At 43.2% G+C, this 23,574-nt stretch overlaps 1 protein-coding gene and 1 long non-coding RNA gene across 5 annotated transcripts in view; one reads left to right on the top strand and one right to left on the bottom strand.

Moving 5' to 3' along the window:
- Window positions 1-10,811, bottom strand: part of NFYC (nuclear transcription factor Y subunit gamma) — a 67,419-nt gene extending 56,608 nt beyond the window's left edge. Inside the window, exon 1 of one of the 3 annotated variants that reach the window (XM_042949575.1) lies at window positions 10,477-10,811. The gene's annotated coding sequence lies outside the window, so the exon portion shown is untranslated. The remainder of the gene's footprint in view (window positions 1-10,476) is intronic. The other 2 variants (XM_042949574.1, XM_042949573.1) reach the window with 2 other exon arrangements.
- A 1,275-nt stretch (window positions 10,812-12,086) lies between these two features.
- Window positions 12,087-21,426, top strand: LOC122226439. 2 transcript variants are annotated; one of them, XR_006205629.1, is made up of 3 exons: window positions 12,087-12,975; window positions 19,607-20,258; window positions 21,159-21,426. It is a non-coding gene; the product is annotated as an uncharacterized LOC122226439 (long non-coding RNA). The 2 variants fall into 2 exon arrangements; XR_006205628.1 differs by lacking the exon at window positions 21,159-21,426 and having other exon boundaries at window positions 19,607-20,051; window positions 20,174-20,415.
- Window positions 21,427-23,574: the final 2,148 nt, after the last annotated feature.

Here is a 23,574-nt window from a genome sequence, read left to right as displayed (position 1 = left end):
AGTAACGTTGAGCATCTTTTCACGTGTTTGTTGGCCATCTATATGTCTTCCTTGGAAAAATGTCTTTTCGGGTCCTCTGCCCATTTTTTAACTGGACTGTTTACTTTTTGGTGTTGAGATGCAGACATTTTTAGTATACTTTAGATATTAATCCCTCAGTATCTTCAATTTTAAAATATTGTAAATAGCATCACAGAGAACATCTATTATGCCCATTCCTTATACCCTCATTATCCCTTCCAGAACCACAGCAATGACTTCATAAATAGTATCATTTTGTCTGGTTTAAGGAAAAAATATATACAAACATGAAAGCCAGATTGTTTGAATGTTAAATCTTTCCAGTTTCAATTTTGGTTCAGTTTTTTTTTTTTTTTTTTTTTTTTTTTAATTATAAGCAGACCAAAGAAATTATGGGCTGCCAGATTATAGCTTCTGACCCATTTCTTTCACCTGACTTGGTCCTGAACAACTATTAGTTATTTCCCAAACCAAATCCACCTTTGAGGTTTAAAAAAGTGTGTCCACACATTTTCAAAAGAATCTGGCAGAAGTTCTGAAGATAACCCCCAAAGAACCCCAAAGTCCCAGAAACATTTTGAGCAATGATAGTATCATTAGAATAAGGAATATAGCGCTGGTGCCCAGTAAATCACTGCTCAACAAGTTAATGAAGTAAACTAATAAATGAGACCTTAAGTGGATTATAAATTCTGAATTTTTTTTTTTTTTTTTTTTTTTTTAATGCTTGAGAGAAAGCGAGAGAGAGCCAGTGGGGAGGGGGAGACAGAGAGAGAGGGAAAGACGGAGAACCTCAAGAAGTCTCCACACTGTCAGCACAGAGCCCAACATGAGGCTTGTCATGAACTATGAGATCATGACTGGAACCAAAATCAAGAGTCAGACACTTAAGCAACTGAGCCACCCAGGGGCCCCCTGAATTACTTTTTTTTCTTTTTTTTTTTAAGTTGAGAGAGAGAGAGAAAGAATGTGAGTGGGGGAGGGGCAGAGGGAGAAGGGAACAGAGGATCCAAAGCAGGCTCCATGATGACAGCAGCAAGCCCAATGCGCACCTCGAACACGGAACCATGAGATCATGACCTGAGCCAAAGTCGAACGCTCAACCAACTGAGCCACCCAGGAGCCCCTGAATTACTTGTTTTTAAAAATAAATTATATTCTCCAAAGCATAAATTAAGACCAATGGATGGAAAACTATTCTAGAAAACTATTCTATTCTCTCAGAGCTGTCCAAAGATGGCACAAGCTGCTTCAGAAGCTATGGATGGGGTTGTTAGCACAGGCTGTTTGAACACTTGACAGGAATATGTAAAGACAAGATGAAAAAGAGCAGCCATGTGGAGAAGCAGGGGGGAAAAAACAGTCTTTGCAGCTAGACAGATTTAGATTCTAATCCCTCTTCACCTCTTTTTAGCTGAGTAACCTCAAACTAGGTATTTAACCCCACTGAGGTCAATTTCCTAAACTATAAACCATCTTGCAAGGCTGTAAAGATTAAGGAAACTTTCACTCATTCAATAAATACTTAGGTGTAGGCATTGTGCTAAGACGTGGGGATCCTAAACAATACAGTCCCTGTCCTCAATGAGACTAAAGTCTATTATAACAAAGAGGAAAATTAAAACAGGCAATCATAGTGCTCTATGTTAAGAGATACAACAGGAACAAATGCACGGTACAGGACATAAGCAGAGCCCCTTAGCCCATGGCCTAACTCAATTTCAGGCCAGTCAGAAATGGCTTCTTGGGAGATTTAAATCCTAAGAATAGGAACTTAATGAGACAGACAAAGAAACTGTATGTGCAAAGGCCTGGAGCTGACATAAAGCATTACATTCCTGAAAGGGCTATAGTTTGGTATGGCAGTAGCCCAGGGGCAAAAGGCTACAAGTTAACTCAGAAACATGAACAGGGCTGGACAAGACTAAGATGCTAGAACTTTATTCTAAGGGACAACAGTGAGCCATTGAAGAGTTTAAGCATGGGACTGGCACAATCAGAATTACCCTTTTATTTTTTTTAAATTCTTTTTAATGTTTATTTATTATTGAGAGACAGAGAACAGGAGAGGGGTAGAGAGAGGGGGAGACACAGAATCCGAAGCACGCTCCAGGCTCTGAGCTGTCAGCACAGAGCCCAATGCGGGACTCGAACTCACAAATTGTGAGATCATGACCAGAGCCAAAGTCAGTCACCCAACCAGCTGACCCACCCAGGCGCCTCTCAGAATTACCCTTTTAAAAGATCATTTGGGGTACAGTATGGAGAAGTGGGACTGGGTGGGAGACTGGCAGCTCTAGACAGATAGCAGGGAAAACAAGACACTGCAGTACCCTAGTTACCAGAAAACGTAGCAATGCAGATGTTGAAAAGTAGATGAATGGGAAATATTAAGAAGGTAAAAAAAATACATAACATGAAGACCAGTGGTTAATAATGCATGTAGAACACCACCACCGACTGATAAACAGCAAGTGCACAAAAAAATGGTAGCTGCCACCAGTGTCACGGATGCTGGCAACGGGGTTAGATGGCCTTTGAAATCATATTCACCCCTAAGAGTCTATGTTACTTTGGAGACCTGTGTTGTATGTTCCCAGAAAAATTCTTTTCCACTACTGGCCAAACTATCCTATACAAAAGATTCATTTTTTACTCATAAGCTCTCTGCACTAGAACTGCTCAACTGGGCCCCACTACACCCCAGTCATAACATGAAATACTTATTAGATGTTCTCACGAACAGGGTTCCATGGCCAAATATGTCCAAGAAACACTGCATTATGTATCCTCTCTCTTGAAGGGTCATAAGGCACGTAAACACAAAGGCCCTGAATACTAATTCTGCAGTAAAGAAATGCATTTCACTTTAGCTATCATTTTGTCAAGGATCCTTTTTTCAACTCCAGAGGACATTTATTACATTGTATAAGAACTAAAGTTCAATGAAACAGTTTAGGAAATGCTGCGCTAAGCTGCCTTACAGATTTTAGCGGAATGAAAAGATTATAGGCAACTCTATTCTGACCACCTTCCAAAATGGTTGGAGTTTTACACACATTATGGCCTTTCCCTTTTAATTTAGTCCTACTAAAAATGACATTAAATATCACCATAAATAGCAATCCTCTGCCTCCCAAATTACTGCCAACCAAGTGTGCTTTGCTTTTTAAAAAGGCCACAACTTTGTCAGCTGATAATGAGCAAATTCTAAGCTACTTACCCTTCAGGGTACAGCAATAATTTTTAACACAGTTAAAAATGACAAAGATGTTCAACTGTGCAGATTGCACGTACTTTCACTTTCCTCTCTTAAATGAATTGATCACACCACTAGTGAGGAGGATAGGTCTTCTTAACATTGGGCAAAGAATCTCACTTCATACAGATCACTGGACAATTTGCAGCTCCTGAGGAAAGGGTGAGCAACAACAGAAACTGTGAAAACCTTCAGTACAGTAGTCCCTCCTGATCTATAGGAGACATGTTCCAAGACACCACTCGCGCCCTGCCCAGGAGATGCCTGAAACTGCAGATAGTACCAAACCCTATTTACAATTCATTTCTTCCATACACACACACCTAAGATAAAGTTTAATTTATATAAATTAGGCGCAGTAAGAAATAATAATAATAAAATAGAACAATTATAACAATATACTGTAATAAAAACTATGTGAATGTGGTCTCTTTCTGCCTCAAAATCTTATTGCTCTGCACTCACCCTTCTTGTGATGCCGCTAAATAAGATGCCTTCGTGATGAGCTGAAGTGACGTGAGGACAGACATTGTGATAGGGCACTGGGCTACTACTGATCCTCTGACAATAGTCAGAGGAGGATCATCTGCTTCTGGACCACGGTTGACCATGGGTAACCGAAACCGTAGAAAGCGAAACCACAGGTAATGGGTGGGACGACTTTAACTCTAATAGATTTAAGCCAGTGACATCATACAAAATATTCCATACTCCGATATCATTCCCTATGAGTCACTGAGGCATTCATCGAAGCACTGGTCAAGATCACTGTTTATAGCTCATACCCATGAATGTACTTAAGATTAATTCTTAGGGGCGCCTGGTGGCTCAGTCGGTTAAGCGTCTGACTTCAGCTCAGGTCACGATCTCATGGTCCGTGAGTTCGAGCCCCGCATCGGGCTCTGGGCTGATGGCTCAGAGCCTGGAGCCTGCTTCCGATTCTGTGTCTCCCTCTCTCTCTGCCCTTCCCCCGTTCATGCTCTGTCTCTGTCTCAAAAATAAATAAAAGTTAAAAAAAAAATTAAAAAAAAAATCTTTCCTTTAAAAAAAAAAAAGATTAATTCTTAAATCTGATCTGTAACAAGATACCGTTGATTTTAAATGGAGAGTATTCATCTAATGAGGACACCTTATGTACCTTGGACATGAAGATCTGAACCTTTAAGGTAAACCTATTCCACTGGAAACATTCAAATGCAAAGGTTAGCCTAGTCCCTCTCTCTAAACTGCACCTGAAGTTTATCCATTAGAAAGCTCTCACAGTATAAAAGTACACTGAATTTAGAAGTAATCTGTCTGCAAACAAGTAAGGACTTAACCCAAAACAGAAAATACAACTCTCACACTGAAAATGAGCACAAATGTTGCCTCACTGTTATCAGGTACATCACTGCTAAAACATGGAGAAGTGTGGGAAGGGTGCAGCAAATTTCGCAACCTGGCAAAAAATTTCTGCAGGCAGACAGACTTTTTTTCTTGAACCATTTTACAATGCTGTCTTCCTGCTTACTTCAAAGAAAATGTTACCAGGTGACTACAAGCCAAACTGACAGTCCCACTTCAACTGACAACTTCTACAATTAGAAAAACAATTTTTTTAAGTTTATTTTGAGAGAGAGAGAGAGAGATAAAGTGCAAGCAGGGGAGGGGCAGGGAGAGAATGCCAAGCAGGCTCTGTGCCATCAGTACAGGGCCTGATGTACAGCTCGATCTCACAAACTGGGAGATCATGATCACAAACCATGAGATCATGACCTGCGCCAAAATCAAGAGTCAGACTGAGCCATCCAGGCACCTCCAGAAAAAGTTTTAAATGACTATAATGTAAATCTTTCTGGACTGAAAGATAAAACTGGTTGTTCTGATTTTAGTAATTATTGCTATTTGGCAAATACAGAAAAGTTCTCATCTCATCAAAATCATTACCACTTAGCACCCAAGAATGAACAGAGGCAATCAGGAGACAACCTAACTCTGAAGCAGAAGATGTTACTGCTTTGTGCATTCATAAATAATACAGACTAATAATAACAGAGATCCACTATAAATCAACTCCTAAATCACAACACCACAACTAAATTAGGTTATTTCTTTCATGTCAAGTGGTTGCTCCCCCATGTAGAAATCTTACTGTACATGAAAGAACAGACGATTACAAACGACCTTCTCATTGGGGAAGCTTTAACAGGCTGACAGATTTTATGCTGTTCTAAAAGGAAAGGGATGTGTTCCCTCACTTACTAAGGTCCACTTGGTGACAGGCACCTACCATATGCTGCTGTATTCATTTTTCATAACTACTCTGTAACAGAGGTATCATTACCACTACTTTACATAGGAAGAAACTAAGGCTTAGACAGGTCAAGAATCTGACCCCGAGCTCACACAGAGGGTAAACGCAGACAGAATTCTTTCCCAGGTCTGACTCCAGCGTCAGCAACTACACTACCCCCTCCCAATGGCATTTTTTGGCCAAAGTATTTTAAATCCACTTCTTCCTATGATTAATCTACTTAAATTATGTTAGGTACTTTGAGTCACTGGGAAAATACTAAAATGACCTTGTAGCCTTCCTAACTAGTCACAGCACATGCATGAAAAACTGAATAAACAAAATGAAAAGAGACTGGAAGACATCAGATAACTCACAATAAGTCTGCTTTGAGCACAAGAAACTGAATGGAAAAGAACAACTTGCTGGCTAAGGAATGTTCTTCCTAGGTTGTATGCCTGAGGCTGGAATAAACCTCAAGAAGGTCATTTGTATCTTTAATAATGTCCTCTGCCATTCTCCTTCCTATGAATGAGGCAAACTTGTCAAAATATAAAAGGGCCTTAGAGTCATCCCTATCATCAAGCCAATGTTTCCACGGAAGAGGCAATACTGTCCAGTGGAATGAGACTGGTCTGGGAATCCAACAATCTGGGTTACACCTGGCTCTCCCCTTGCCAAGCCAAGTGACCTTGTCAAGGTCATCACACTCTAGGGCCTCAGTAAAAGAGTACCTGCCTGAAAAAAACTGAAGGTCACTTTCTGATCTAAGATGCAGGAATTTTTCTTTTCTCATAATATTTTAAGGTGTCAAGAAAACACAGTTTAAGAGTAAGGGTTCCACAAATTTTGTAGGAATTAAGAGTTATAGACTTAAGTTTGAATCTGAGCTCTGCCACCTTGTGTGACCTTGAGCAAATTACCTAACCCTTCAGTTTCTTCACACACAAAAATAAAGGTGGTAATAGTGTCCACCACATACAGAGTGTGGATAATATATACAATACATTTATACCCTAGCTGGTGCAACATAACCACTCAATAAAAGTTAGTAACTAACTATATCATTCCTGAGCTTGATTCATAGATCCTTAATGGCTCAGTACCTCTGAACTAAAAGAGATATGAATTTCAAAATTGCCTCAGAGACACCTAGCATGGCTCCTCATTTCACTTTGCCTCTGCATCTCTCTGTAAATGAGGTTAAGAAACCCTGTATCTTTTCTAGTACAATGAATCAGTTTTGACCAAATGGAAAATATGTACACATAAATAACAGAATTATGTTATAAAAATTTAGGTAACAAGACATGAACACAGTCTGTTAAGTATTAAACATTAGTATGTCTGCTTAGAAGACACAGCTGATGTTCTCAAGTTTTTACCATAAACTCAGACCTACTCAGACCTCCTGGGATTCCAGATTTTTAGGGTGGTCCATTCCAGAAGATAACAAGGCCCAGCAACCGGCCATGGATGTAAGGAGTTAATGGGAATGAAGGTGATCACCGTTGTTGAAGGGAAGGTAATTCAGAAATGCTTGCTGAATATGTGTATATTTGTTTTTGCAACCTTGTCTAGACTTACTAAAAAAGAACTAAGTCATGGATGCTGTAACATTCTTCATATTTGGCTAACTTAATGACTAAGCCAAATGAAGCTTGAGATGACCAATGTACAAAATATGGCAAGCCCTAATTCCCCTTGTATTTTAACTCTATCTCCTACACTGCAGTGTAATTGCAAATAAAAGGGAGGAGACCCTCACCTAATTGCATTAAGTCACAAAGTAACTCAGACTACCAAATCATTGGTCTCCCCTTGAAACCTGAATTATTTAAAGATTTCCATGCAAAATTGGGATTACAAATATTTTGTTGTATCCAGTTTTAATTTTACACATCATTCAGGATAAGCATATACTAGAATCACTATCCCACGGTTTGAAGAAGGCACTAGGCTTCTGGACAGATCCCAGTGCTTGGAGACAAACATCTAAAGTACTAGTGATATTTGAAAAAGCTCCCAGGTGAGTTCTTTATATACTTGGTAGTTCCTCACTCTTTGACATTAATCACTTCCATATATAGAAAAACTATGTCAGCAATATTCTGAAGACTGGTTTTAAAGAATGCAGATTCTTAAACTTTCTGTACATACTTTCCCCTATTATCTACCTGGCTTCAGAAAAACTCCAACAGTTTACTTTTTAATCTTTCTCTACACAATAAAAAACAAGAGATATGATTTAAATATCTAGTTGAAGAACCTAGATTCTACATGGCTCCTACCCTATGGTCTGAATCTTTGAAACAGTACAACAAACTCTTGTTAATTATGTTCTCCTCACTCAATATGCTCCTAATTCCCAGCAATCAAAGAAAGATGATCCACTTTGAAATACAATGCTATCTACCAAGGGCACAATGTATACACTGTATGTTAGCTAACTTGACAATAAATTATATTTTAAAAAATAATAATTACTAAATAAATAAATAAATAAATAAAATATAATATAATGCTATCTGGAAGTTTGACTAGTCAGGTTTATACTGATAACACGACACAGCAGATAACACTACAGGCTTTGCCACTGGGCAACTTGGATATGAATCCCAGTTCAACCACACAGACACTGGACAAGCTACACAACCTCTCTGATCCTCAATTTTTCTCATCTGCAATATGCAAATGATAATGCCTACATAATAGGAAATATGTGCCCCAAAATGTCAATTCCCTTCCTCTACTACTTTCCTCTTCTCTCTTGAAAATGTTGCATTCACAAACTGACCACATTTGAAAACCGGAAAAGTTTCTTGAAATTGGTATAAAAACAGATTTATAGCATCTATCTGAAATTAGAGAGGACCACCTAACATAGACAAGGAAAAACAAATTAGGAAACAGAGAAGTTTAACACAAATGGTTTCCACGATCCCTAAACCTTGGGAAATGCAAATGTAGAACAATTCAAGTCATAACAATAAATCGGAAAATGATAAAATACCTCCAACAAGCTTACTCTAACAACTCTTGATTAGAACAAAAGTTTTGTGAAATACAAACCAGAAAGTGTTGACAAGTCCTGTTACTCAAAACAAGATGCAAGGAACTATGTACTAGTTTATTCTCAAATCTGCTTATTTCTTTAAAAAAAAATTTTTTTTAAGTGCACAGGAAGATGAGTGTAATTTTTAGGTATATATAAAAGAAAAGAGGGGCGCCTGGGTGGCTCAGTCTGTTATGTGTCTGACTTGGGCTCAGGTCATGATCTCACAGTTCATGAGTTCCAGCTACACATCAGGCTCTGCACTACTAGTGTTTGGGATTTTCCCTCTCTTTCTGCCCCAACCCCACGTGCATGCACTCGCTCACGCTCTCCCTCTCTCTCTCAAAAATAAACTTTAAAAAAAGAAAACAAATAAGTCAAGGTCCAGGATCTCTGTTAAGCTCTCTTCCACTAAAGAGATACCTACCAATATCTATTCAAATAAATACCAAGTATCTAATATCTGCCAGCAAGCGTAGCTTTAGAAACTCAGCCCTGACCTATATCCTTCCTAATACAGGAAAACTTTATATAACAACATTACAAAATTAGCCGCATGGTCCTGAGACCCAATAATCTAGAATTGCTCCCTTACTATAATTCCCAATTCTGCAAATGTTCCCCCAATGCTTCGCACTTCCTCATTCTTAAAGATGTCACTACCTCATGCCCCTGCCTCTTAGACTTGAAGGCCCAGCGCACTGGTCCAATAGGATCCACCTCTCGGGCTGGGTCTGTTTATTTTCTCCTCATATCACATCCTAGGATCCACCTCTCGGGCTGGGTCTGTTTATTTTCTCCTCATAACACATCCCAGGTCTGGTAACTCTGAAACCTCGGTTTCAATGCTATCACTCTCCAGCAAAATTCTTGATCTCATCCTATCCTTTAGATAGGTCCCTAAGGCCCAGATGCCTTTTTTCCTATACCACGCCCTCAGACCTGACATCCATGGACATCAAAGTCATTCACAAACTGTGTTAAACTCCAGTCTATCTTAACTATAGAGAACAAACTGATGGTTACCAGGGGGGGAAACAGGTGGGGGGGGATAGGTGAAACAAGTGATGGAGATTAAGGAGTGCACTCCCCGCCACGAGCACTGGGTGTTGGGAATTGTTGGATCATTACGTTACACACCTGAAACTAATGTAACACTCTATGTTACCTATGCTGGAATTAAAAAACAAAAACAAAAACACCTCCAAGTCTAGCACTCTTGGATCTCAAAGACCGTCTCAGACCCTAACTCAGGTTTCAGCGTTTCCAAGCATGGCACCCTTGGGGCTTGTACGCCTCTCTATGATGGGCCACGCATGTTCCACGGAGTGTACCTCTGGAGTTAGGAGTGCCTCCCACTCCGGGCCGTGCACAGGCTATCCCCACAGTACCTGCCAGACCATCACCCTGTTTCCCCCTTAAGGTCTCTAGGCTCGCCCCCGGCCTCCACCCCAAGCCTGCACCGGACGGGGTCACCGCCCTGCCGTCCAAGCCCGAGACGCGCGCATCCCCGCAGCCTCCGACTCCTTCATCACCCCCCAGGCCCGAGCCAGCGCGACCAATAAGGTGCCAGGTCCGCGGCCTCCCCGCCACCGACCAATCACGAGCGAGCCCCCCCGCAGTCGCCTTCCGCCAATGGGAGAAAGCCCGCGGGCCGGGCCGACGAGGCGCACGGACCCCAGGAGCGCGACGGCGGCGACAGCGGCGGGCCTGGCGAGAACACAACATGGCGGCGGGCAGGCCGGACCGAACTACAGCGGCAGCCGCGAGAGGGAAGTGAGGTCTCCGCCGAAGGCGGGAAGCGCTGCCCCTCCCCCCGCCGCCGCTCGCCTCTCACCCTCCCTCCCACAGACGCTCCCGCACACTCACACGCCTCTGCTCAGGAGTCCAGGGAAGAGCAGGAGCCGCCCCCGCGCTCCTGCGGAGTCAGGCAATGCAGAGGCCTGGGCACAGCGGAGGGGAGGGGGAAGCGTGCGTCACGGAGAACGGAGCGCGCGCGAAGCGGGGGCACAAACAAGATGGCGGCCACGCCGTTTGCACCGTCTCCCCCCACCTTCCCCTCCCCCTCCCTTGGCGCCTTGACTCCCAGTATCTTGAAGTGCGCAGAAGCTGGGTTGTTTGAAATCTCGCGAGAATTAGGAAGGGGCGACGACCTGGGGAGGCGGAATGAGATCAGAGAGCCTTCTGACCCCACCCCCTTCTAGGGGACCCGGAGGCGTTGCCTGGTGACTTCCACAGGGTGTTCTATGCTTGGCGTTTGATGTGGTGCGCACCCTTGAATGTTAGGAAATACGTTTTTTTTGGTTTTTTGGGTTTGTTTAATTTGGAAGGAAAGAGCTGGGGGGACGAAGGACGACACGGGGATGCCAGATTACGTGCGCCGGTAAAGAAGATAGCTACCAGTACCATAAAAAGGGATTTAACACCAAAACTGTAAAAATGATATACTCGAGTAAAGAACAGCACATCCCAAGAATTGTCGCTGGTAACCTTACGTTGACATAGACACTGCTTTTCTCATTTAAATGCAGTTTAAAACTTCATCAAGACGATTGAAAACCCCAGTTACAATGGGCATTACATCTTTTTAGCTCTTTCATCTCCGCAACCACTTGGTCCCAAGGCGTTAGTATTTCTGTTTTACAGATGATAAAACTGATGCTCAAAGGGTTAAGTGACTTGATCAAAGTCCCACAGCTATTAAGTGTCAAAACTCAGTGTGAGTAGCTCCAAAACTTGTCTTTTATTCACCAAATATGTATGGAATGGGACTATCTACATTGAACCAATGGGTTAGGTGTAAGCACAGAGACAAATGAAACTGCTGGTGCTAGTGGTTACCTTAAATTTTATAAATGACCTTGGAGCCTTTCTGAGACTTGGGTTGCAGGGGTCTTCAACAATATAACCAACACACTATTATTATTTCTTCCCTTTGAGTGTATGACCCTGGTGATAAAGGTGTTGAGCATACTGGAATAAGCCCTTGACTTGAATTCAGGGAAACTGTTTTCAGATCCAACCTGAATAAATCTCACTTCAAGCACTCAATAAATATTTGATGAATGAATGAACAAAACCTAACTAGCTATACGACACCTGACTTCACTGAGTCTCAATTTCTTTGTCCGTAAAATGATCTAATTCCTGTCTCCTGGGAGTGTTGGTTGGGGAGATTGAATGAAATAGTGTAAGGGAGAGTGCTTCACAAACTGCAGAAGTGTCATAAAGAAGTTAGCGATAATGATGACATTTTCAGACATGAGAAATGGCATTAAAAATTCAAAACAGAGATGGGGCGCCTGGGTGGCTCAGCTGGTTGACCATCTGACTTCCACTCAGGTGATAACCTCACAGTTGGTGAGTTCAAGCCCTGCACCGGGGCTCTTTGGGTTCAGCACAGAGCCTGCTTCAGGTCCTCCGTCCCCCACTCCCCACCCCCTGCCTCTCTGCCCCTCCCCCACTGGCCCTCTCAATCTCAAAAAATAAACATTAAAAAAAATTCAAAACAGAGAGACCCAAAATAAATACTATGTTAAAATGGTACAGAGATGAGCTCAGCTAATGGGAAAAAGCTAAGTGAGTCTTTCTACAAATACTTATTAATTATTGCATATACTTTGTTGCAAAAGATGTAAAAATGTGTAGGAATGAGCACAAATTAGTATTATTAGATATTGTTATAATGAAGTATTGACAGCACATAGGGGCTTCAGTCAGTTTCCCTCTAAGAGCCTGGAAATCAGGTTGCCCTCAGAATTAAACTAATAAGAATTTACATAGTGGAGGAAATCAGCCAAAGGTGATTATAAACATATTTAACTACAAGTAGGGCTCAAGCATTGATCTAGCAGATTTGCAATCCATAAGCTGTCCTGGAGAGAGCTTTCTGTGCCAGATATTAACCCTTTAGTTGCTAATTTGTGAATAGTTCCCAGGAGTGGGGAGTTCTCAGGAGGCTTGGGACAGCAGGCATTAATCAGTACAAAACCATTTCACTATTTTGATATTATAACTGGTACCAGTCATACTGGTGCACAGGCTGAATACTAGTCCTTGTTGTAGACTATTATTATCAATATTCTCTGCCCCTGCCTTTCTAAAACCCTGCCTATCTGGTCTGTCTGTCCCTGGGAGATTATACTTCTCACACTAATGTCATCAAGCTTGGTGTTATTTTGATCAATGAAATATGAAATGACATGAGCCACTTCTGAACAGAAATAAATGGGCCATCTAATGATTCCACCATATTGTTTTTCTTCTGCCATGAGAGCAGCATGTCCCAAATAGAACTGCTTCTCCAAGGTTGGTCCCAGAACGAAGATGTGCAGAGCCACAGCTGATGTACGTGACCTGTAATGTAAGGTGAGTGAGAAATAGGGGCGCCTGCGTGGCTCAGTCGGTTGAGCGTCCGACTTCGGCTCAGGTCACGATCTCACGGTCCGTGAGTTCGAGCCCCGCGTCAGGCTCTGGGCTGATGGCTCAGAGCCTGGAGCCTGCTTCCGATTCTGTGTCTCCCTCTCTCTCTGCCCCTCCTCCATTTATGCTCTGTCTCTCTCTGTCTCAAAAATAAATAAATGTTAAAAAAAAATTTTTTAGAAATAAACCTTTGTTGTAAGCCACTGAAATAGGTTTAGTTGTTTGTTTCCGTAGCATAACCTAGCTAGCGTAAGCTGACTAATACAACCCTAAAATTAGCTATCTGTGGCAGTAAGCCAAGAGTTTCTCTACAAACACGATCAAAAAGCAAACCAAACTCTGGGCCAGGTCATACAGGAGGAATCTCACGAAAGCAAATGTGATTGTAATTTACTAAATAGATGCTTAGTCAATCTTATCAACCAATCATTCTATATCCTATTTGGAGAGAGATTCTGTGAACCAAAGGGCTTAATCAGCCATGACAGCCCAAAACAGGGCAGTCACAGAGGCAAACTTTAGCATTGCCCTTCTACGCCCTGCCTCAGTCAAGCTGACCTAAGCATTAGGATTTCCTTGTCCGTGTCATCCCTATAGTGGGTGAGAGTATCTCAGGCTGCCTCAGCTAAGAAAAGATCAACGTGCTTCCCTGGTGTGATTCTGTGCTCACCCAGCAAATGTCTCCCCTGTGGGGACAGAATTTAGTGATCTGCTGCCTAGAGGATCTCAGTTCTTTTGATAATGACATTTTTCATTATAAATCAATCTATTGGATTCTGGCTTATGTAACTTCCAGTCTCTGTGAACTTAGTGGATACAGGAGCCCCCTTGAGAGATGATTCCCCTCTGTTTACTTATTAAAATCAGGGTTCTGAATTTATAAAGTTGAAGACCAGTTCTGGGATGTTGGTAAATTCCTTAAAGTTGTAGCACTGTAGAGGGACCTGTCTAGAGTGCCAGCTAGACTACCCTCAACTATATCTCTCTATCTCCTTGTGTGCCTTCTGTGATCCAAAAGGGGTGCCTGGCTGGCTCGGTCGATTGAGTGTCCGACTCTTAATTTTGGCTCAGCTCATGATCTTGCTGTTCATGGGATGGAGCCCCACTCAGGTTCTGAGCAGATAGAATGGACCTGCTTGGGATTCTCTCTCTCTACCTCTCTCTCTCTCTCTCTCTCTCTCTCAAAATAAATAAATAAACTTTAAAAAGAAAAGAAAAGCAGTAAGTGTTAAAGACAGACATAATTCACAAGCTGTAGGAGTTCAAAAAAGGGAGTGATTACTTCCACGTAGTATGAAACAGGGAGGAGTTCGGGAAAGATTTGCAAGGATGTGACCTTTGAAGGGGGTCTTGAAAAAAATGAGAACTAGGGGAAGAGCATGCCCTTTGTAGGTGGCCACTGGAGCAAATATAGGAAGCAGGAGATCACTTGAGGAAACATAGAGTAAGAGGAAAAGGAAGAAGAATCATCTGGAAAGTTACATATGGTCAGATTAAGGTTCTTGGGTTTTATTTTCTGCTAAGTAGAGTTAGTGTGGAATTTTGTTTTTGTTTTTGTTTGTTTCACCACTTTAGCCATTTTTAAGTATATAGTTCATTGACATTAAGTACATTCACATTGTTTTGTAAATATCAGCACTGTCCATCTCCAGAATTGTTTCATCACCCCCTGTTGAAACTCTGCACCCATTAAACAATAATTCCCCATCCTCCCTTCCTCCAGCTCCTGGTGACAACTGTTCTGTTTTCTGTCTCTTTGCATTTGACTATTCTAGGTATCTCATGTAAGTGGAATCATTCAATATTTGTCCTTTTGTGTCTGGCTTATTTCACTTAGCGTAATGTATTCAAAGTTAATCCGTATCACACCAAAATTTCATTTCTGTTTATGGCTGAATGTAGTATTTTGTTATGTATATATAACACGTTTTGTTTATCGTTTATCCATAAATGGACATTTGGGTTGTTTCCATCTTTTGGGTACTGTGAATAATGCTGACTATGAATATTGGTGTACAATTATCTGAGTCTCTGCTTTCAGTTCTTTGGGGTATATACCTAGAAGTGAAATTTCTGGGTCATATGGTAATTCTGTGTTTAATTTTTTGAGGAGCTGCCATACTGTTTTCCACTGTGGCTACACCATCTTATATTCCCAGTGATAGAAGTTTTTACAAAGGGATTGACATGGTCAAAACTGCATTTAAAGACAATCTGGCAGAGATAATAAGATGGAATGGGATTGTAAAATGACCACTGGAGACTTTCACAGTAGTTCAGGCAAGATACAATGAACTTTTGAATACATCAGTAGCAGTGAGAATGGAGAGAAGAGTGTACAAGTGCAGGGGTGACATTTCCAAGGTAGGATTGGAAGGACTGGAGAACTGATTGACTATTTCAGGGGAGAGGGGATCAAGAGGTGTTTAATATGACTTCTAGCTTTCACAGTTAGGAGGATGGTGGTCTCCAGATGAAGACTCCTGGACTTTTTCAGAGCATGGAGAAGTCACGGGTTCAGGTTGGAACAGGTAGAGTTTGAATTATACATGAGACATTGTAAGCTATAGGTGGACATTTGTTGTCTTGCCTGCTCAATGTCTTTGCCCTTTCAACTGAAATGGCACTGTACGTTTTTTCTTCTTTTAGATTGTAGAACCATCCTTCTTCATCTGCATGTAGTGCTGGGCTGGGAGAGTGTGTGGCCATGAGAATGCACTTTTCAGATCTCCAACTGGGAGAAGTGTAACTCCTCAGCAGCCCAGCTGCTGAGCTATGAAATCCATCACCCCTCACTCCCAGGCTTCACTCCCCATGGGCTGCTCCTGGCCACTGACAGCCCAGCAGGAATTTCAGGACAGGATTTTTTTTTTTTTAGGATAAACGGATACTCTTCTGATGGGTGACTGTGGCTCAAGGACTCCTCAATGGCCTTGCCAGACTTTCCTTAAAACTACACTGCAGTCAGAGACCCTTCCACCTAGAACTCCTTCCTTCTCACTCCTTCCTTCAGGGTCGGATTTGCATCACTATCTGGTGGTCCTCAGTCAGTCTCTCTCAGCTTCTGCCCCATTTTCTCTCACAGGTCTTTTTCATAATAAATCCCTTGCATTTAATCCTGCCTCAGTATCTGATTCTCTGAGGATCTGAACTGGCATAAGGGGAAGAAGGATGGTCTATTTCCTTCCCCAGTGTTTCTTCCATATCCCATCAGCTGTAGGGATAGGCATGTGACCCAGTCTGACTGATCTCAATGATCCCCACATCTTGGCCCAGTGCCTCTTCAGTCTCTCAGTGTGATTCACTCTCAGACCATTAGTTATTTGGTCCACCTCACCCACAGGCATGGCTGATCAATTCTGAGTGAGGTCTCACAGCTCTGCTGCCTGAGGCCAACTAATTGCAAACGTATATTCTCTGGCTTCTGCAAACTTCCAGACCCTGATGACACACCTCCTCACAGAACATGAGCTCTGGCTTCCCGAAGGGGCCAATGAAGCAACCTAGAAGTACAGACTTCATTACCCATAGGGCACAGTGATCACTGGGAGACAAGAGACAGGAAGTGGCAGGAGAGAACAATCCACTCTCTTTTCCTTCCTCTGATGGTCTGTTTTAAGGTGTAATTTCTCTATACAACCTGTCTAGAGACATTCTGCATGGCCAAGTAGGTGGACCTCTCAAGAGAGTAGCTGTGTCTGTTCACAGCTCATTGTGAAGAAGTAACAAACATTTGCTTGCATTGCTTCCCATCTTTTCCTGCTTCCCCCTCCCCTCATTCTCACTGCCCTGGAAATGTGCGTCCACAAAAGCCTTTGGCACATAATCCCTTCTTCAGGCTTTGTTTTCTAGGAACCCTTGCTAAGACAGGTCACAGTTTCTGAACAGATGAGCACATGACCCAAACTAAGCTGAGCAAAGCCCTCTGAAAGATGTGAAGCACAGGTACAGTAGAGACAGGACGTTTCTTCTGGAGATCTTGAGCCATAAGGATCTGTGAGTGGCCATCATTTCTGCTTCATGAAGAGAGTCTGCCTGGGCATGAAGGGATCACTGAATTTTTATTTCATTTTCAATTTAAATAATTATATGCACTTAATGACTACACATTGGACAGCACAGACCTAGACTACTGGTCTGCTTGGGAAGGCAGTAGGGAATGTTGGCTAAAGCATGTGCTTTGGAGTCAGTCTACTCTGGGTTCGAGTCCCAACTCTAGTTCTTAGTGGTGTAAATTGAACAGGTTACTTAACCCCTCTGAGCTATAGAGGTGAAAGATGCAAAGAACAGTAAATGATATGTGATACCAGAAAGACCTGCAAAGGCACAAAAAGTCCATTGAATTTGGCAGTTAGGAGACTGAGTAGATTAAGACAGAAAGTGTTAAAAGTGTGTTGGGGTGAAAACCAACCAGCAATTTATCTGTCTTTTGGACATCTGCTAAGTTTCTTTCCTCTGGAGGGGGATCCCAGGCAGGGAGAGACAAGAAACACAAAAATTTTCTCTTAATCCTGATGGCCCATGGGGAGTTGAGAACTGAAAGGCGTGTCCTAAAAGTAGGGCTCCAAAGTCAAGCCAGAAACACAGAATCAAACACTATCAGTCATTAGGTCTGGAGCCAAAGATGGGGTTGTCTAGACCAAGGAAGCCACAGGTAATGAACATCTCCTATACATCCCCTCACTACATAACACTTACTACGTGACTGGATTGTGAGTCCTTCGAGGTTCAGGGCCTCGTTCATCTTGGTATCTCCAACACCTAGTAAGTTCCTGGCACCATAGTAGGTGCTTAACTAACATCTGTAGAATGAATGAAATGTGAGTAAGTCAGTTGACTTCCTGATGCATGGTAGACACTCTATAAATATCAAGTACATCATCAGGGGAAAAAAACTCTGCAGTAAGAAGGTGGCCAGGGAATCCTTGTTGGCTTGGAAACAGTTGGAAAGGTCCTTAGCATATTGCCTGGCACAGAGGAATTAATTGCTTAACAAGTGGTCACTATGGTAATTATTATTGGTGGGGGGAGGTAAGGTTTTGTATAAGGATGGGAAAAGGCCTTAATCATAAGAGCTAACACGTATTTATCTAATTTAATCCTTAAGCCAGCTTGATAAGGTAGGTTTTATTAGACTAATCTTACAGATGAGAAAACTTAAAGAAGAGATGTGATTTATCCAAAGTTAGCCAGCTCAGAAATGGCAGAGCTAGTATGGAACTTGAGCTTACCACTCCAGATTCCAGGCTCCACCAACAAAGGAAGGAGCAGGATTCTCAAAAGTGGGGTTTAAGGAAGGCAGTTCTTGAGTCAAAATTTGCTTGTGATTTCAGGACACCTGGGTGGCTCAGTCAGTTAAGCGTCCAACTCTTGATTTCAGCTCTTTGATCTCACGGTTGTGAGACTGAGCCCCATGTTGAGCTCCACACTGGGCATAAAGCCTGCTTAAGATTCTCTCTCTCCCTTTCCCTCTGCCCCTTCCCCACTCAACCTCTCTCCCTCTCTTTCTCTCTCTCTCTCTCTCTCACACACAAAGAAAGTTTACTTCTGATTTCTGTCTGTTCGCATAAATTGTGATGCCTTCTTCTCCCTTCCATGCCCACTACTTGCCTTCTTGACAGAGTCCTCATCCCTCTACTGAGTTCACCTCTAGGCCACCCTTCTTCTTCCTATCCCATTCAACCATATCTGGGTTGACTTAAGGAAGTGGCTATTGAAATGGGATCAAAGGAGACTTTTGAGACTCTAGAGAAGAGAGACTCAAGAGAGTTTAGAGAGAGACTCTAAAGAAGAGAGACTCTAGGGGCAGCTGGGTGGCTCAGTTGGTTAAGTGTCTGACTCTTGATTTTGCCTCAGGTCGTGATCTCACATTTCGTGACATTAAGTCCTACATCGGGCTCTGTGCTTACAGTGCATAATCTGCTTGGAATTCTTTGTCTCCCTCTCTCTCTGCCTCCCCGCCCCCCTCACTCGCTCTCTCAAAACTACAAAAATTTAAAAATTAAAAAAAAGAGAGAGAGACTCTAGAGCAATTTTATAAACTCAACATTCCAGTAGACAGGAAGAAATTGGCAATGCAAAAGAGAATAGCTACAGAGGTAAATTCTTGGTGTTCTTGTGTCAGGTTGGAGAGAGGTTCACCTCCAATAAGACATGGGACATTGTAACTTTCCTTCAGAGCAAAGGAAGACAGGGAATATGGGTACAAAAGCAGGAAAGTTAGCAAAGGTTAGGATGATTCAAATCAAGAGTTAAGTTTTACAGCAATTGATGATGGCATGGTATAGGGCAATGTTTTTCAAATTGCAGGTCCTAACCGTTAGATCATGAAATCATTTAGAAATTTATGAGCAGCTTTATTTAAAAATGGAATAGAATTGAAAATTTGAATTAATTGCACATAGCAGGGTAAATACAGTGAAAACTGTTGTGAAGCTTTATTTCAGTTATTTATACAGCTACATGTGTACTGGTCACACATGTATTGAAGGTACAATAAAAAACGTTTAAACGCCACTGGTTCAAGATGTGACCATGGGAAAAGTGGCTGATTCCTAGAACTTTCTTTCTCTTCCAGATTTTTCCATGATGCTCATAAATTGGTCTTGCTTTGTGGATTGCTAATAGGCACCATAAAGGGCACAAGACTGATCACCTCTGCCAGAGCTTCCTACACAGTGGCCACAGCATCTGGGTTATGTGCCCCCAAATCAATCTCCCAGTCTTCAAGGCCACTCTTTCTTCCTGGTTTCTGCTCCTATTATTGTCCCAAGATGACTGCCAACAGCCCCCAAGGCCTTCCTGCTTCCTCATTCATTGCTAGCAAGGAAGAGACAGCCTGTGTGCCAGCCTTCTCAGCAAAAATCCTGAAATTCCCTCCGATTGGACTGGCTGATTCATATGACCACCCTGAACCAATCATTCTGGCCAGTGGGATTGACTGACTCAGCCCTGCTCTGCTCCCAGGGAGCCAGCTTCCTAGAAACACATGGATCCTAGAAAAGGGAAAATGGAGTCATGAGGTAATCAGCTAACGTCCAATACCTATGGCCTTTAAGGTGCCCAAATGAGGTGTAACTTTCAGTAGCATTTGTGCTGGTCATTTGCCTATTGCTCTAGCCTTTCAGTGCTCTGCTTTGTACAGAAGAATGCCGGGCCCTGAAAACTACATTTCCCAGGCTCCCTTTGCCAACTGGCTTCCTGTCAGATTCTGCGAATGGGAAGTACAGGTGAGAAACGGTATGCCAGGAGATGGGACCGGAGCGGGACAGGCAAAGTCATTTCCTCTCTGCATCCACTGGAGACTCTGGCAGCAGCTGGTGGTTATGGGCTCGGAGACATTCAGCATTTCCAGCAGTGGTGGGTTACTGTCACGGGCTCTAGCAGTGTTGGTGGTCCTGGCGGGGGGGTGGGGGGGCAGCAGTGGGTACCTGTGGGCTCCAGTGACCTCGAGCAGCTCTGCCAGCAGCATCATTTCAAAAACTAAGCTCGCACACTGTCAGCAACAAGTGCACTTCAGGAGCCAGGAATACCCTTCCATTTGATCTTCCAAGCCTGGTAGAAGCTTGCTGCACCTATTACTCTCTAGCCTGCCCCACCCTGCCCTTTGGCTCCTACAAGCCAACAGGTTTCTAAGCTGTCCTCTGGAATAAATTCCCTCTGTTCAAAATTCCAAGCACATTTTCTATTCTCTTGTCTTCACCTGAGCTGACATACTGCCCGGGCCATTGGATAGGCTGACTGCCTTGACTCATTTCCCAGTTGTGCCATTTGGAGTTGCGGGGCTGGGTGATGCCACAAGAGAAGCACACTATGCCCTCTAGGGGGCGCTGGGGAAGGAGCAAGGGCAGACCCTGGAGAAAGCACAGAGACTTCCCACTCCTTTTGCTTCCTCGCCTACCCCTATTAGAACTGTGAGGTGAGAACTTACTGCTGTCTCCCAGGATAACTTGAATCTGTGTTATGATTGGGAGGGGTGGGCTCATCCTGACCAGGTGACAGTGCAGCAATGAGAACAGTTCGTGAAGGGGCCCAAAACAGAGGGGCCAGGACAGGGTGTCCTTGCTGCAGAGTAGAGTTGAGGAAAGGAGGATGGGCAAGAACTATTACTTCTGCTTCCTCTTTTTCAGAGGTGCTGGTTGAAGGAGGGACTCAGCCTTTCCTTTCCTGTCTTACCTTCTGTGAAGGGCTCTGTAATCAAAGCAAGAACACGGACTCTTCCAAAAGCACTTATCTTTGCCAATATGTAAAGAACCATTACTAAATGCTTGCATCTAACCTTCTGTGGGCTCCTGGTGCTACCCATGCCACTGTAGGGTAGCCAAGTCTCTGCAGGGACGAGAGCGGTAAGATGGTGAACGATCCCCAGAGGCCTCAAAAGGGCAGCAGGGTGGGGGCGCCTGGGTGGCTCAATGGGTTGAACGTCTGACTTCAGCTCAGGTCATGATTTCGTGGTTTGTGATTTCGAGCCCCACATCAGTCTTGCTGCTATCAACACAGAGCCTGCTTTGGATCCTCTGTTCCTTGCCCCGCCTCTGCCCCTACCTGTTCATGCTCTCTCTCTCAAAAGTAAATAAAACATTTTTAAAAAGCGGCGGGGGGGGGGGGGGGGGGGGAGGGACAGTAGTGCGAGCACACCATGTCTCTCAGAGGTCCCTTGCCATGGCCAGCAGTGTTTTGCAAGATGTGTCCTGCTTAAGTGTGATCCGTGACTGGAGACTCTAGTTCCAACTCACCTGTCTACCTGCCCTGTGATCTTGGGCAAGTCACTTAATCAAGCTCAGTCTCATTATTTTCATGTATTTTAAAAAGAACAGAGGGATAATTTTTTAAGTTCTTTTAAAATAAATTGTTTCGGGGGGGTGGATGTGATGGGAGAAATGATAGGTATTATCCTCTACACCTCACTTCTTGCCCATTCTCCCTGGGTTTCTGTGAGTATCAAATAAGACAACAAGCATGAAAATGCTCTGAAAAGGACAAAGTACCATACAAAAGCAAGGAAGTATTATTATCAACATAGTTGTTAGTTTAGAAAGCTGACGGCAGGGCACAGGCTGAGAGCCAAACAGCTGGAAGGCAGGAAATCTTAGCACCAAAGAAGGAAACTTTCTTTGTTCACAATCTTCCTGGAGTGGCACTTTCTTTGGAGCAGACCTGGCACTGGACTCCTCTGAAATGCTAAAGTGGGTCCAGGAAAGTGTTAAGGCAGTAGGTAGGGCATTCAGCAGCCAAAGACACTGGAGAAACACCAGCCCTGGTTTCTCAGTTCCTTTGTGATCCAACAAAGGATGCAATGGACAGGGGGAGGCAGACTATCAGCAGGGCTCAGGTTCAAAGTCAGGTACGTGTTGGATCCTCCTACAGGCTCTTTAACCAGTCACCAAGCTATTTCGGGAGCCAGGATGTCATGGCACTCTGTAACTAACGCTGAACTCAGTGGCCAACAACCTAAAATTCATTCTCTCTACATGGTGTTCAAAGCAAACATTGATCTGGAGAAGACCATGGAGATGGTCTAGTCAAACTGAGGTGCAGAGAGAAAGGCAGAGACTGACCAACATAACAAGTAGAGTCAGCCTCATTGGGCTGCAAGGTACAGAAATCTACCCAATGTAGCTGAAATATAAAGAATTTTTTTCTTGTGAGGACTGGAATTGAAATGCCAGCAGGAATGAGGCAGCCCTAGGACTCACTGTTCTATTCATTCTCCCTCCCCTGACACCCTCCCCATCTCTGCACAGGGCTGCTCCTTTCTCCTCTTCCTACTAACCAGCTTCTGCTGCTTCTTGGTCTCTGCTCTGTCTTATCTTGGCTTGCACATGGCTTTACTGGCTGAGGCTCACTTGTCTCTGACCTCCCTACTCCAACTCCCTCCGCTACCTGACAGTTTCTTTCTGTTCCTTGGTCCAAGAGAGCCTCTAATTGGCCTGTCTCAGATTGTTGTGGTGGGCCATTAGTTAAAGGTCACCGGCTAATATTTGAAATGGTAACCCTTGGCTCTGGTGCTGGCCCCATTTGTTCAAGTCTAGAAGCTGAAGGGGCCAAGTGGTCTAAAGCAATGGGCTCAAAAGGGTTTGCGGTTTGGGCAGCTTTTCTTCCAAGTGAGTGTAAGTTGGGCAGGCACTGTGCCATCACTGGGACCATGTGACTGGAGCCCAAGGCTCCAGATTTCCTGCCCAGAACTTTTTCCATAGAATTTGTCATTTCTTTGATTTATGCAGCAGACATGTCTTAGGGCTTGTTCAATGTCATTTGTAAAGATCTTCCTCCTCCTTCCTCTCCTCCTCCTCCTCCCTGCCCCAAGGAACTTATGGTATAGTGAAGATAAAGACAGGAGAATAATTAGAATACATGAGTGCTTTAGAAGAAGTATAAACAAAGTATTAATACCTACCGCTTACTGAGTAGTCTGTACAAATCACTGCAGATCACTTTACATACATGTTCTCATTTAATCTTTACAACTCCCCTGTGAAGTCAGCACCACATTTTCCACATGTGGAAACCAGCTCAGAGAGTGGTTCACAGATGATAAATAGCACA

The sequence above is a fragment of the Panthera leo genome, chromosome C1 (assembly GCF_018350215.1).
Source record: "Panthera leo isolate Ple1 chromosome C1, P.leo_Ple1_pat1.1, whole genome shotgun sequence".
In the NCBI taxonomy this organism is placed as follows: Eukaryota; Metazoa; Chordata; class Mammalia; order Carnivora; family Felidae; genus Panthera; species Panthera leo.
The sequence above is the reverse complement of the archived record's forward strand: the minus strand, read 5'-3'. Positions and strand labels throughout refer to the sequence as shown.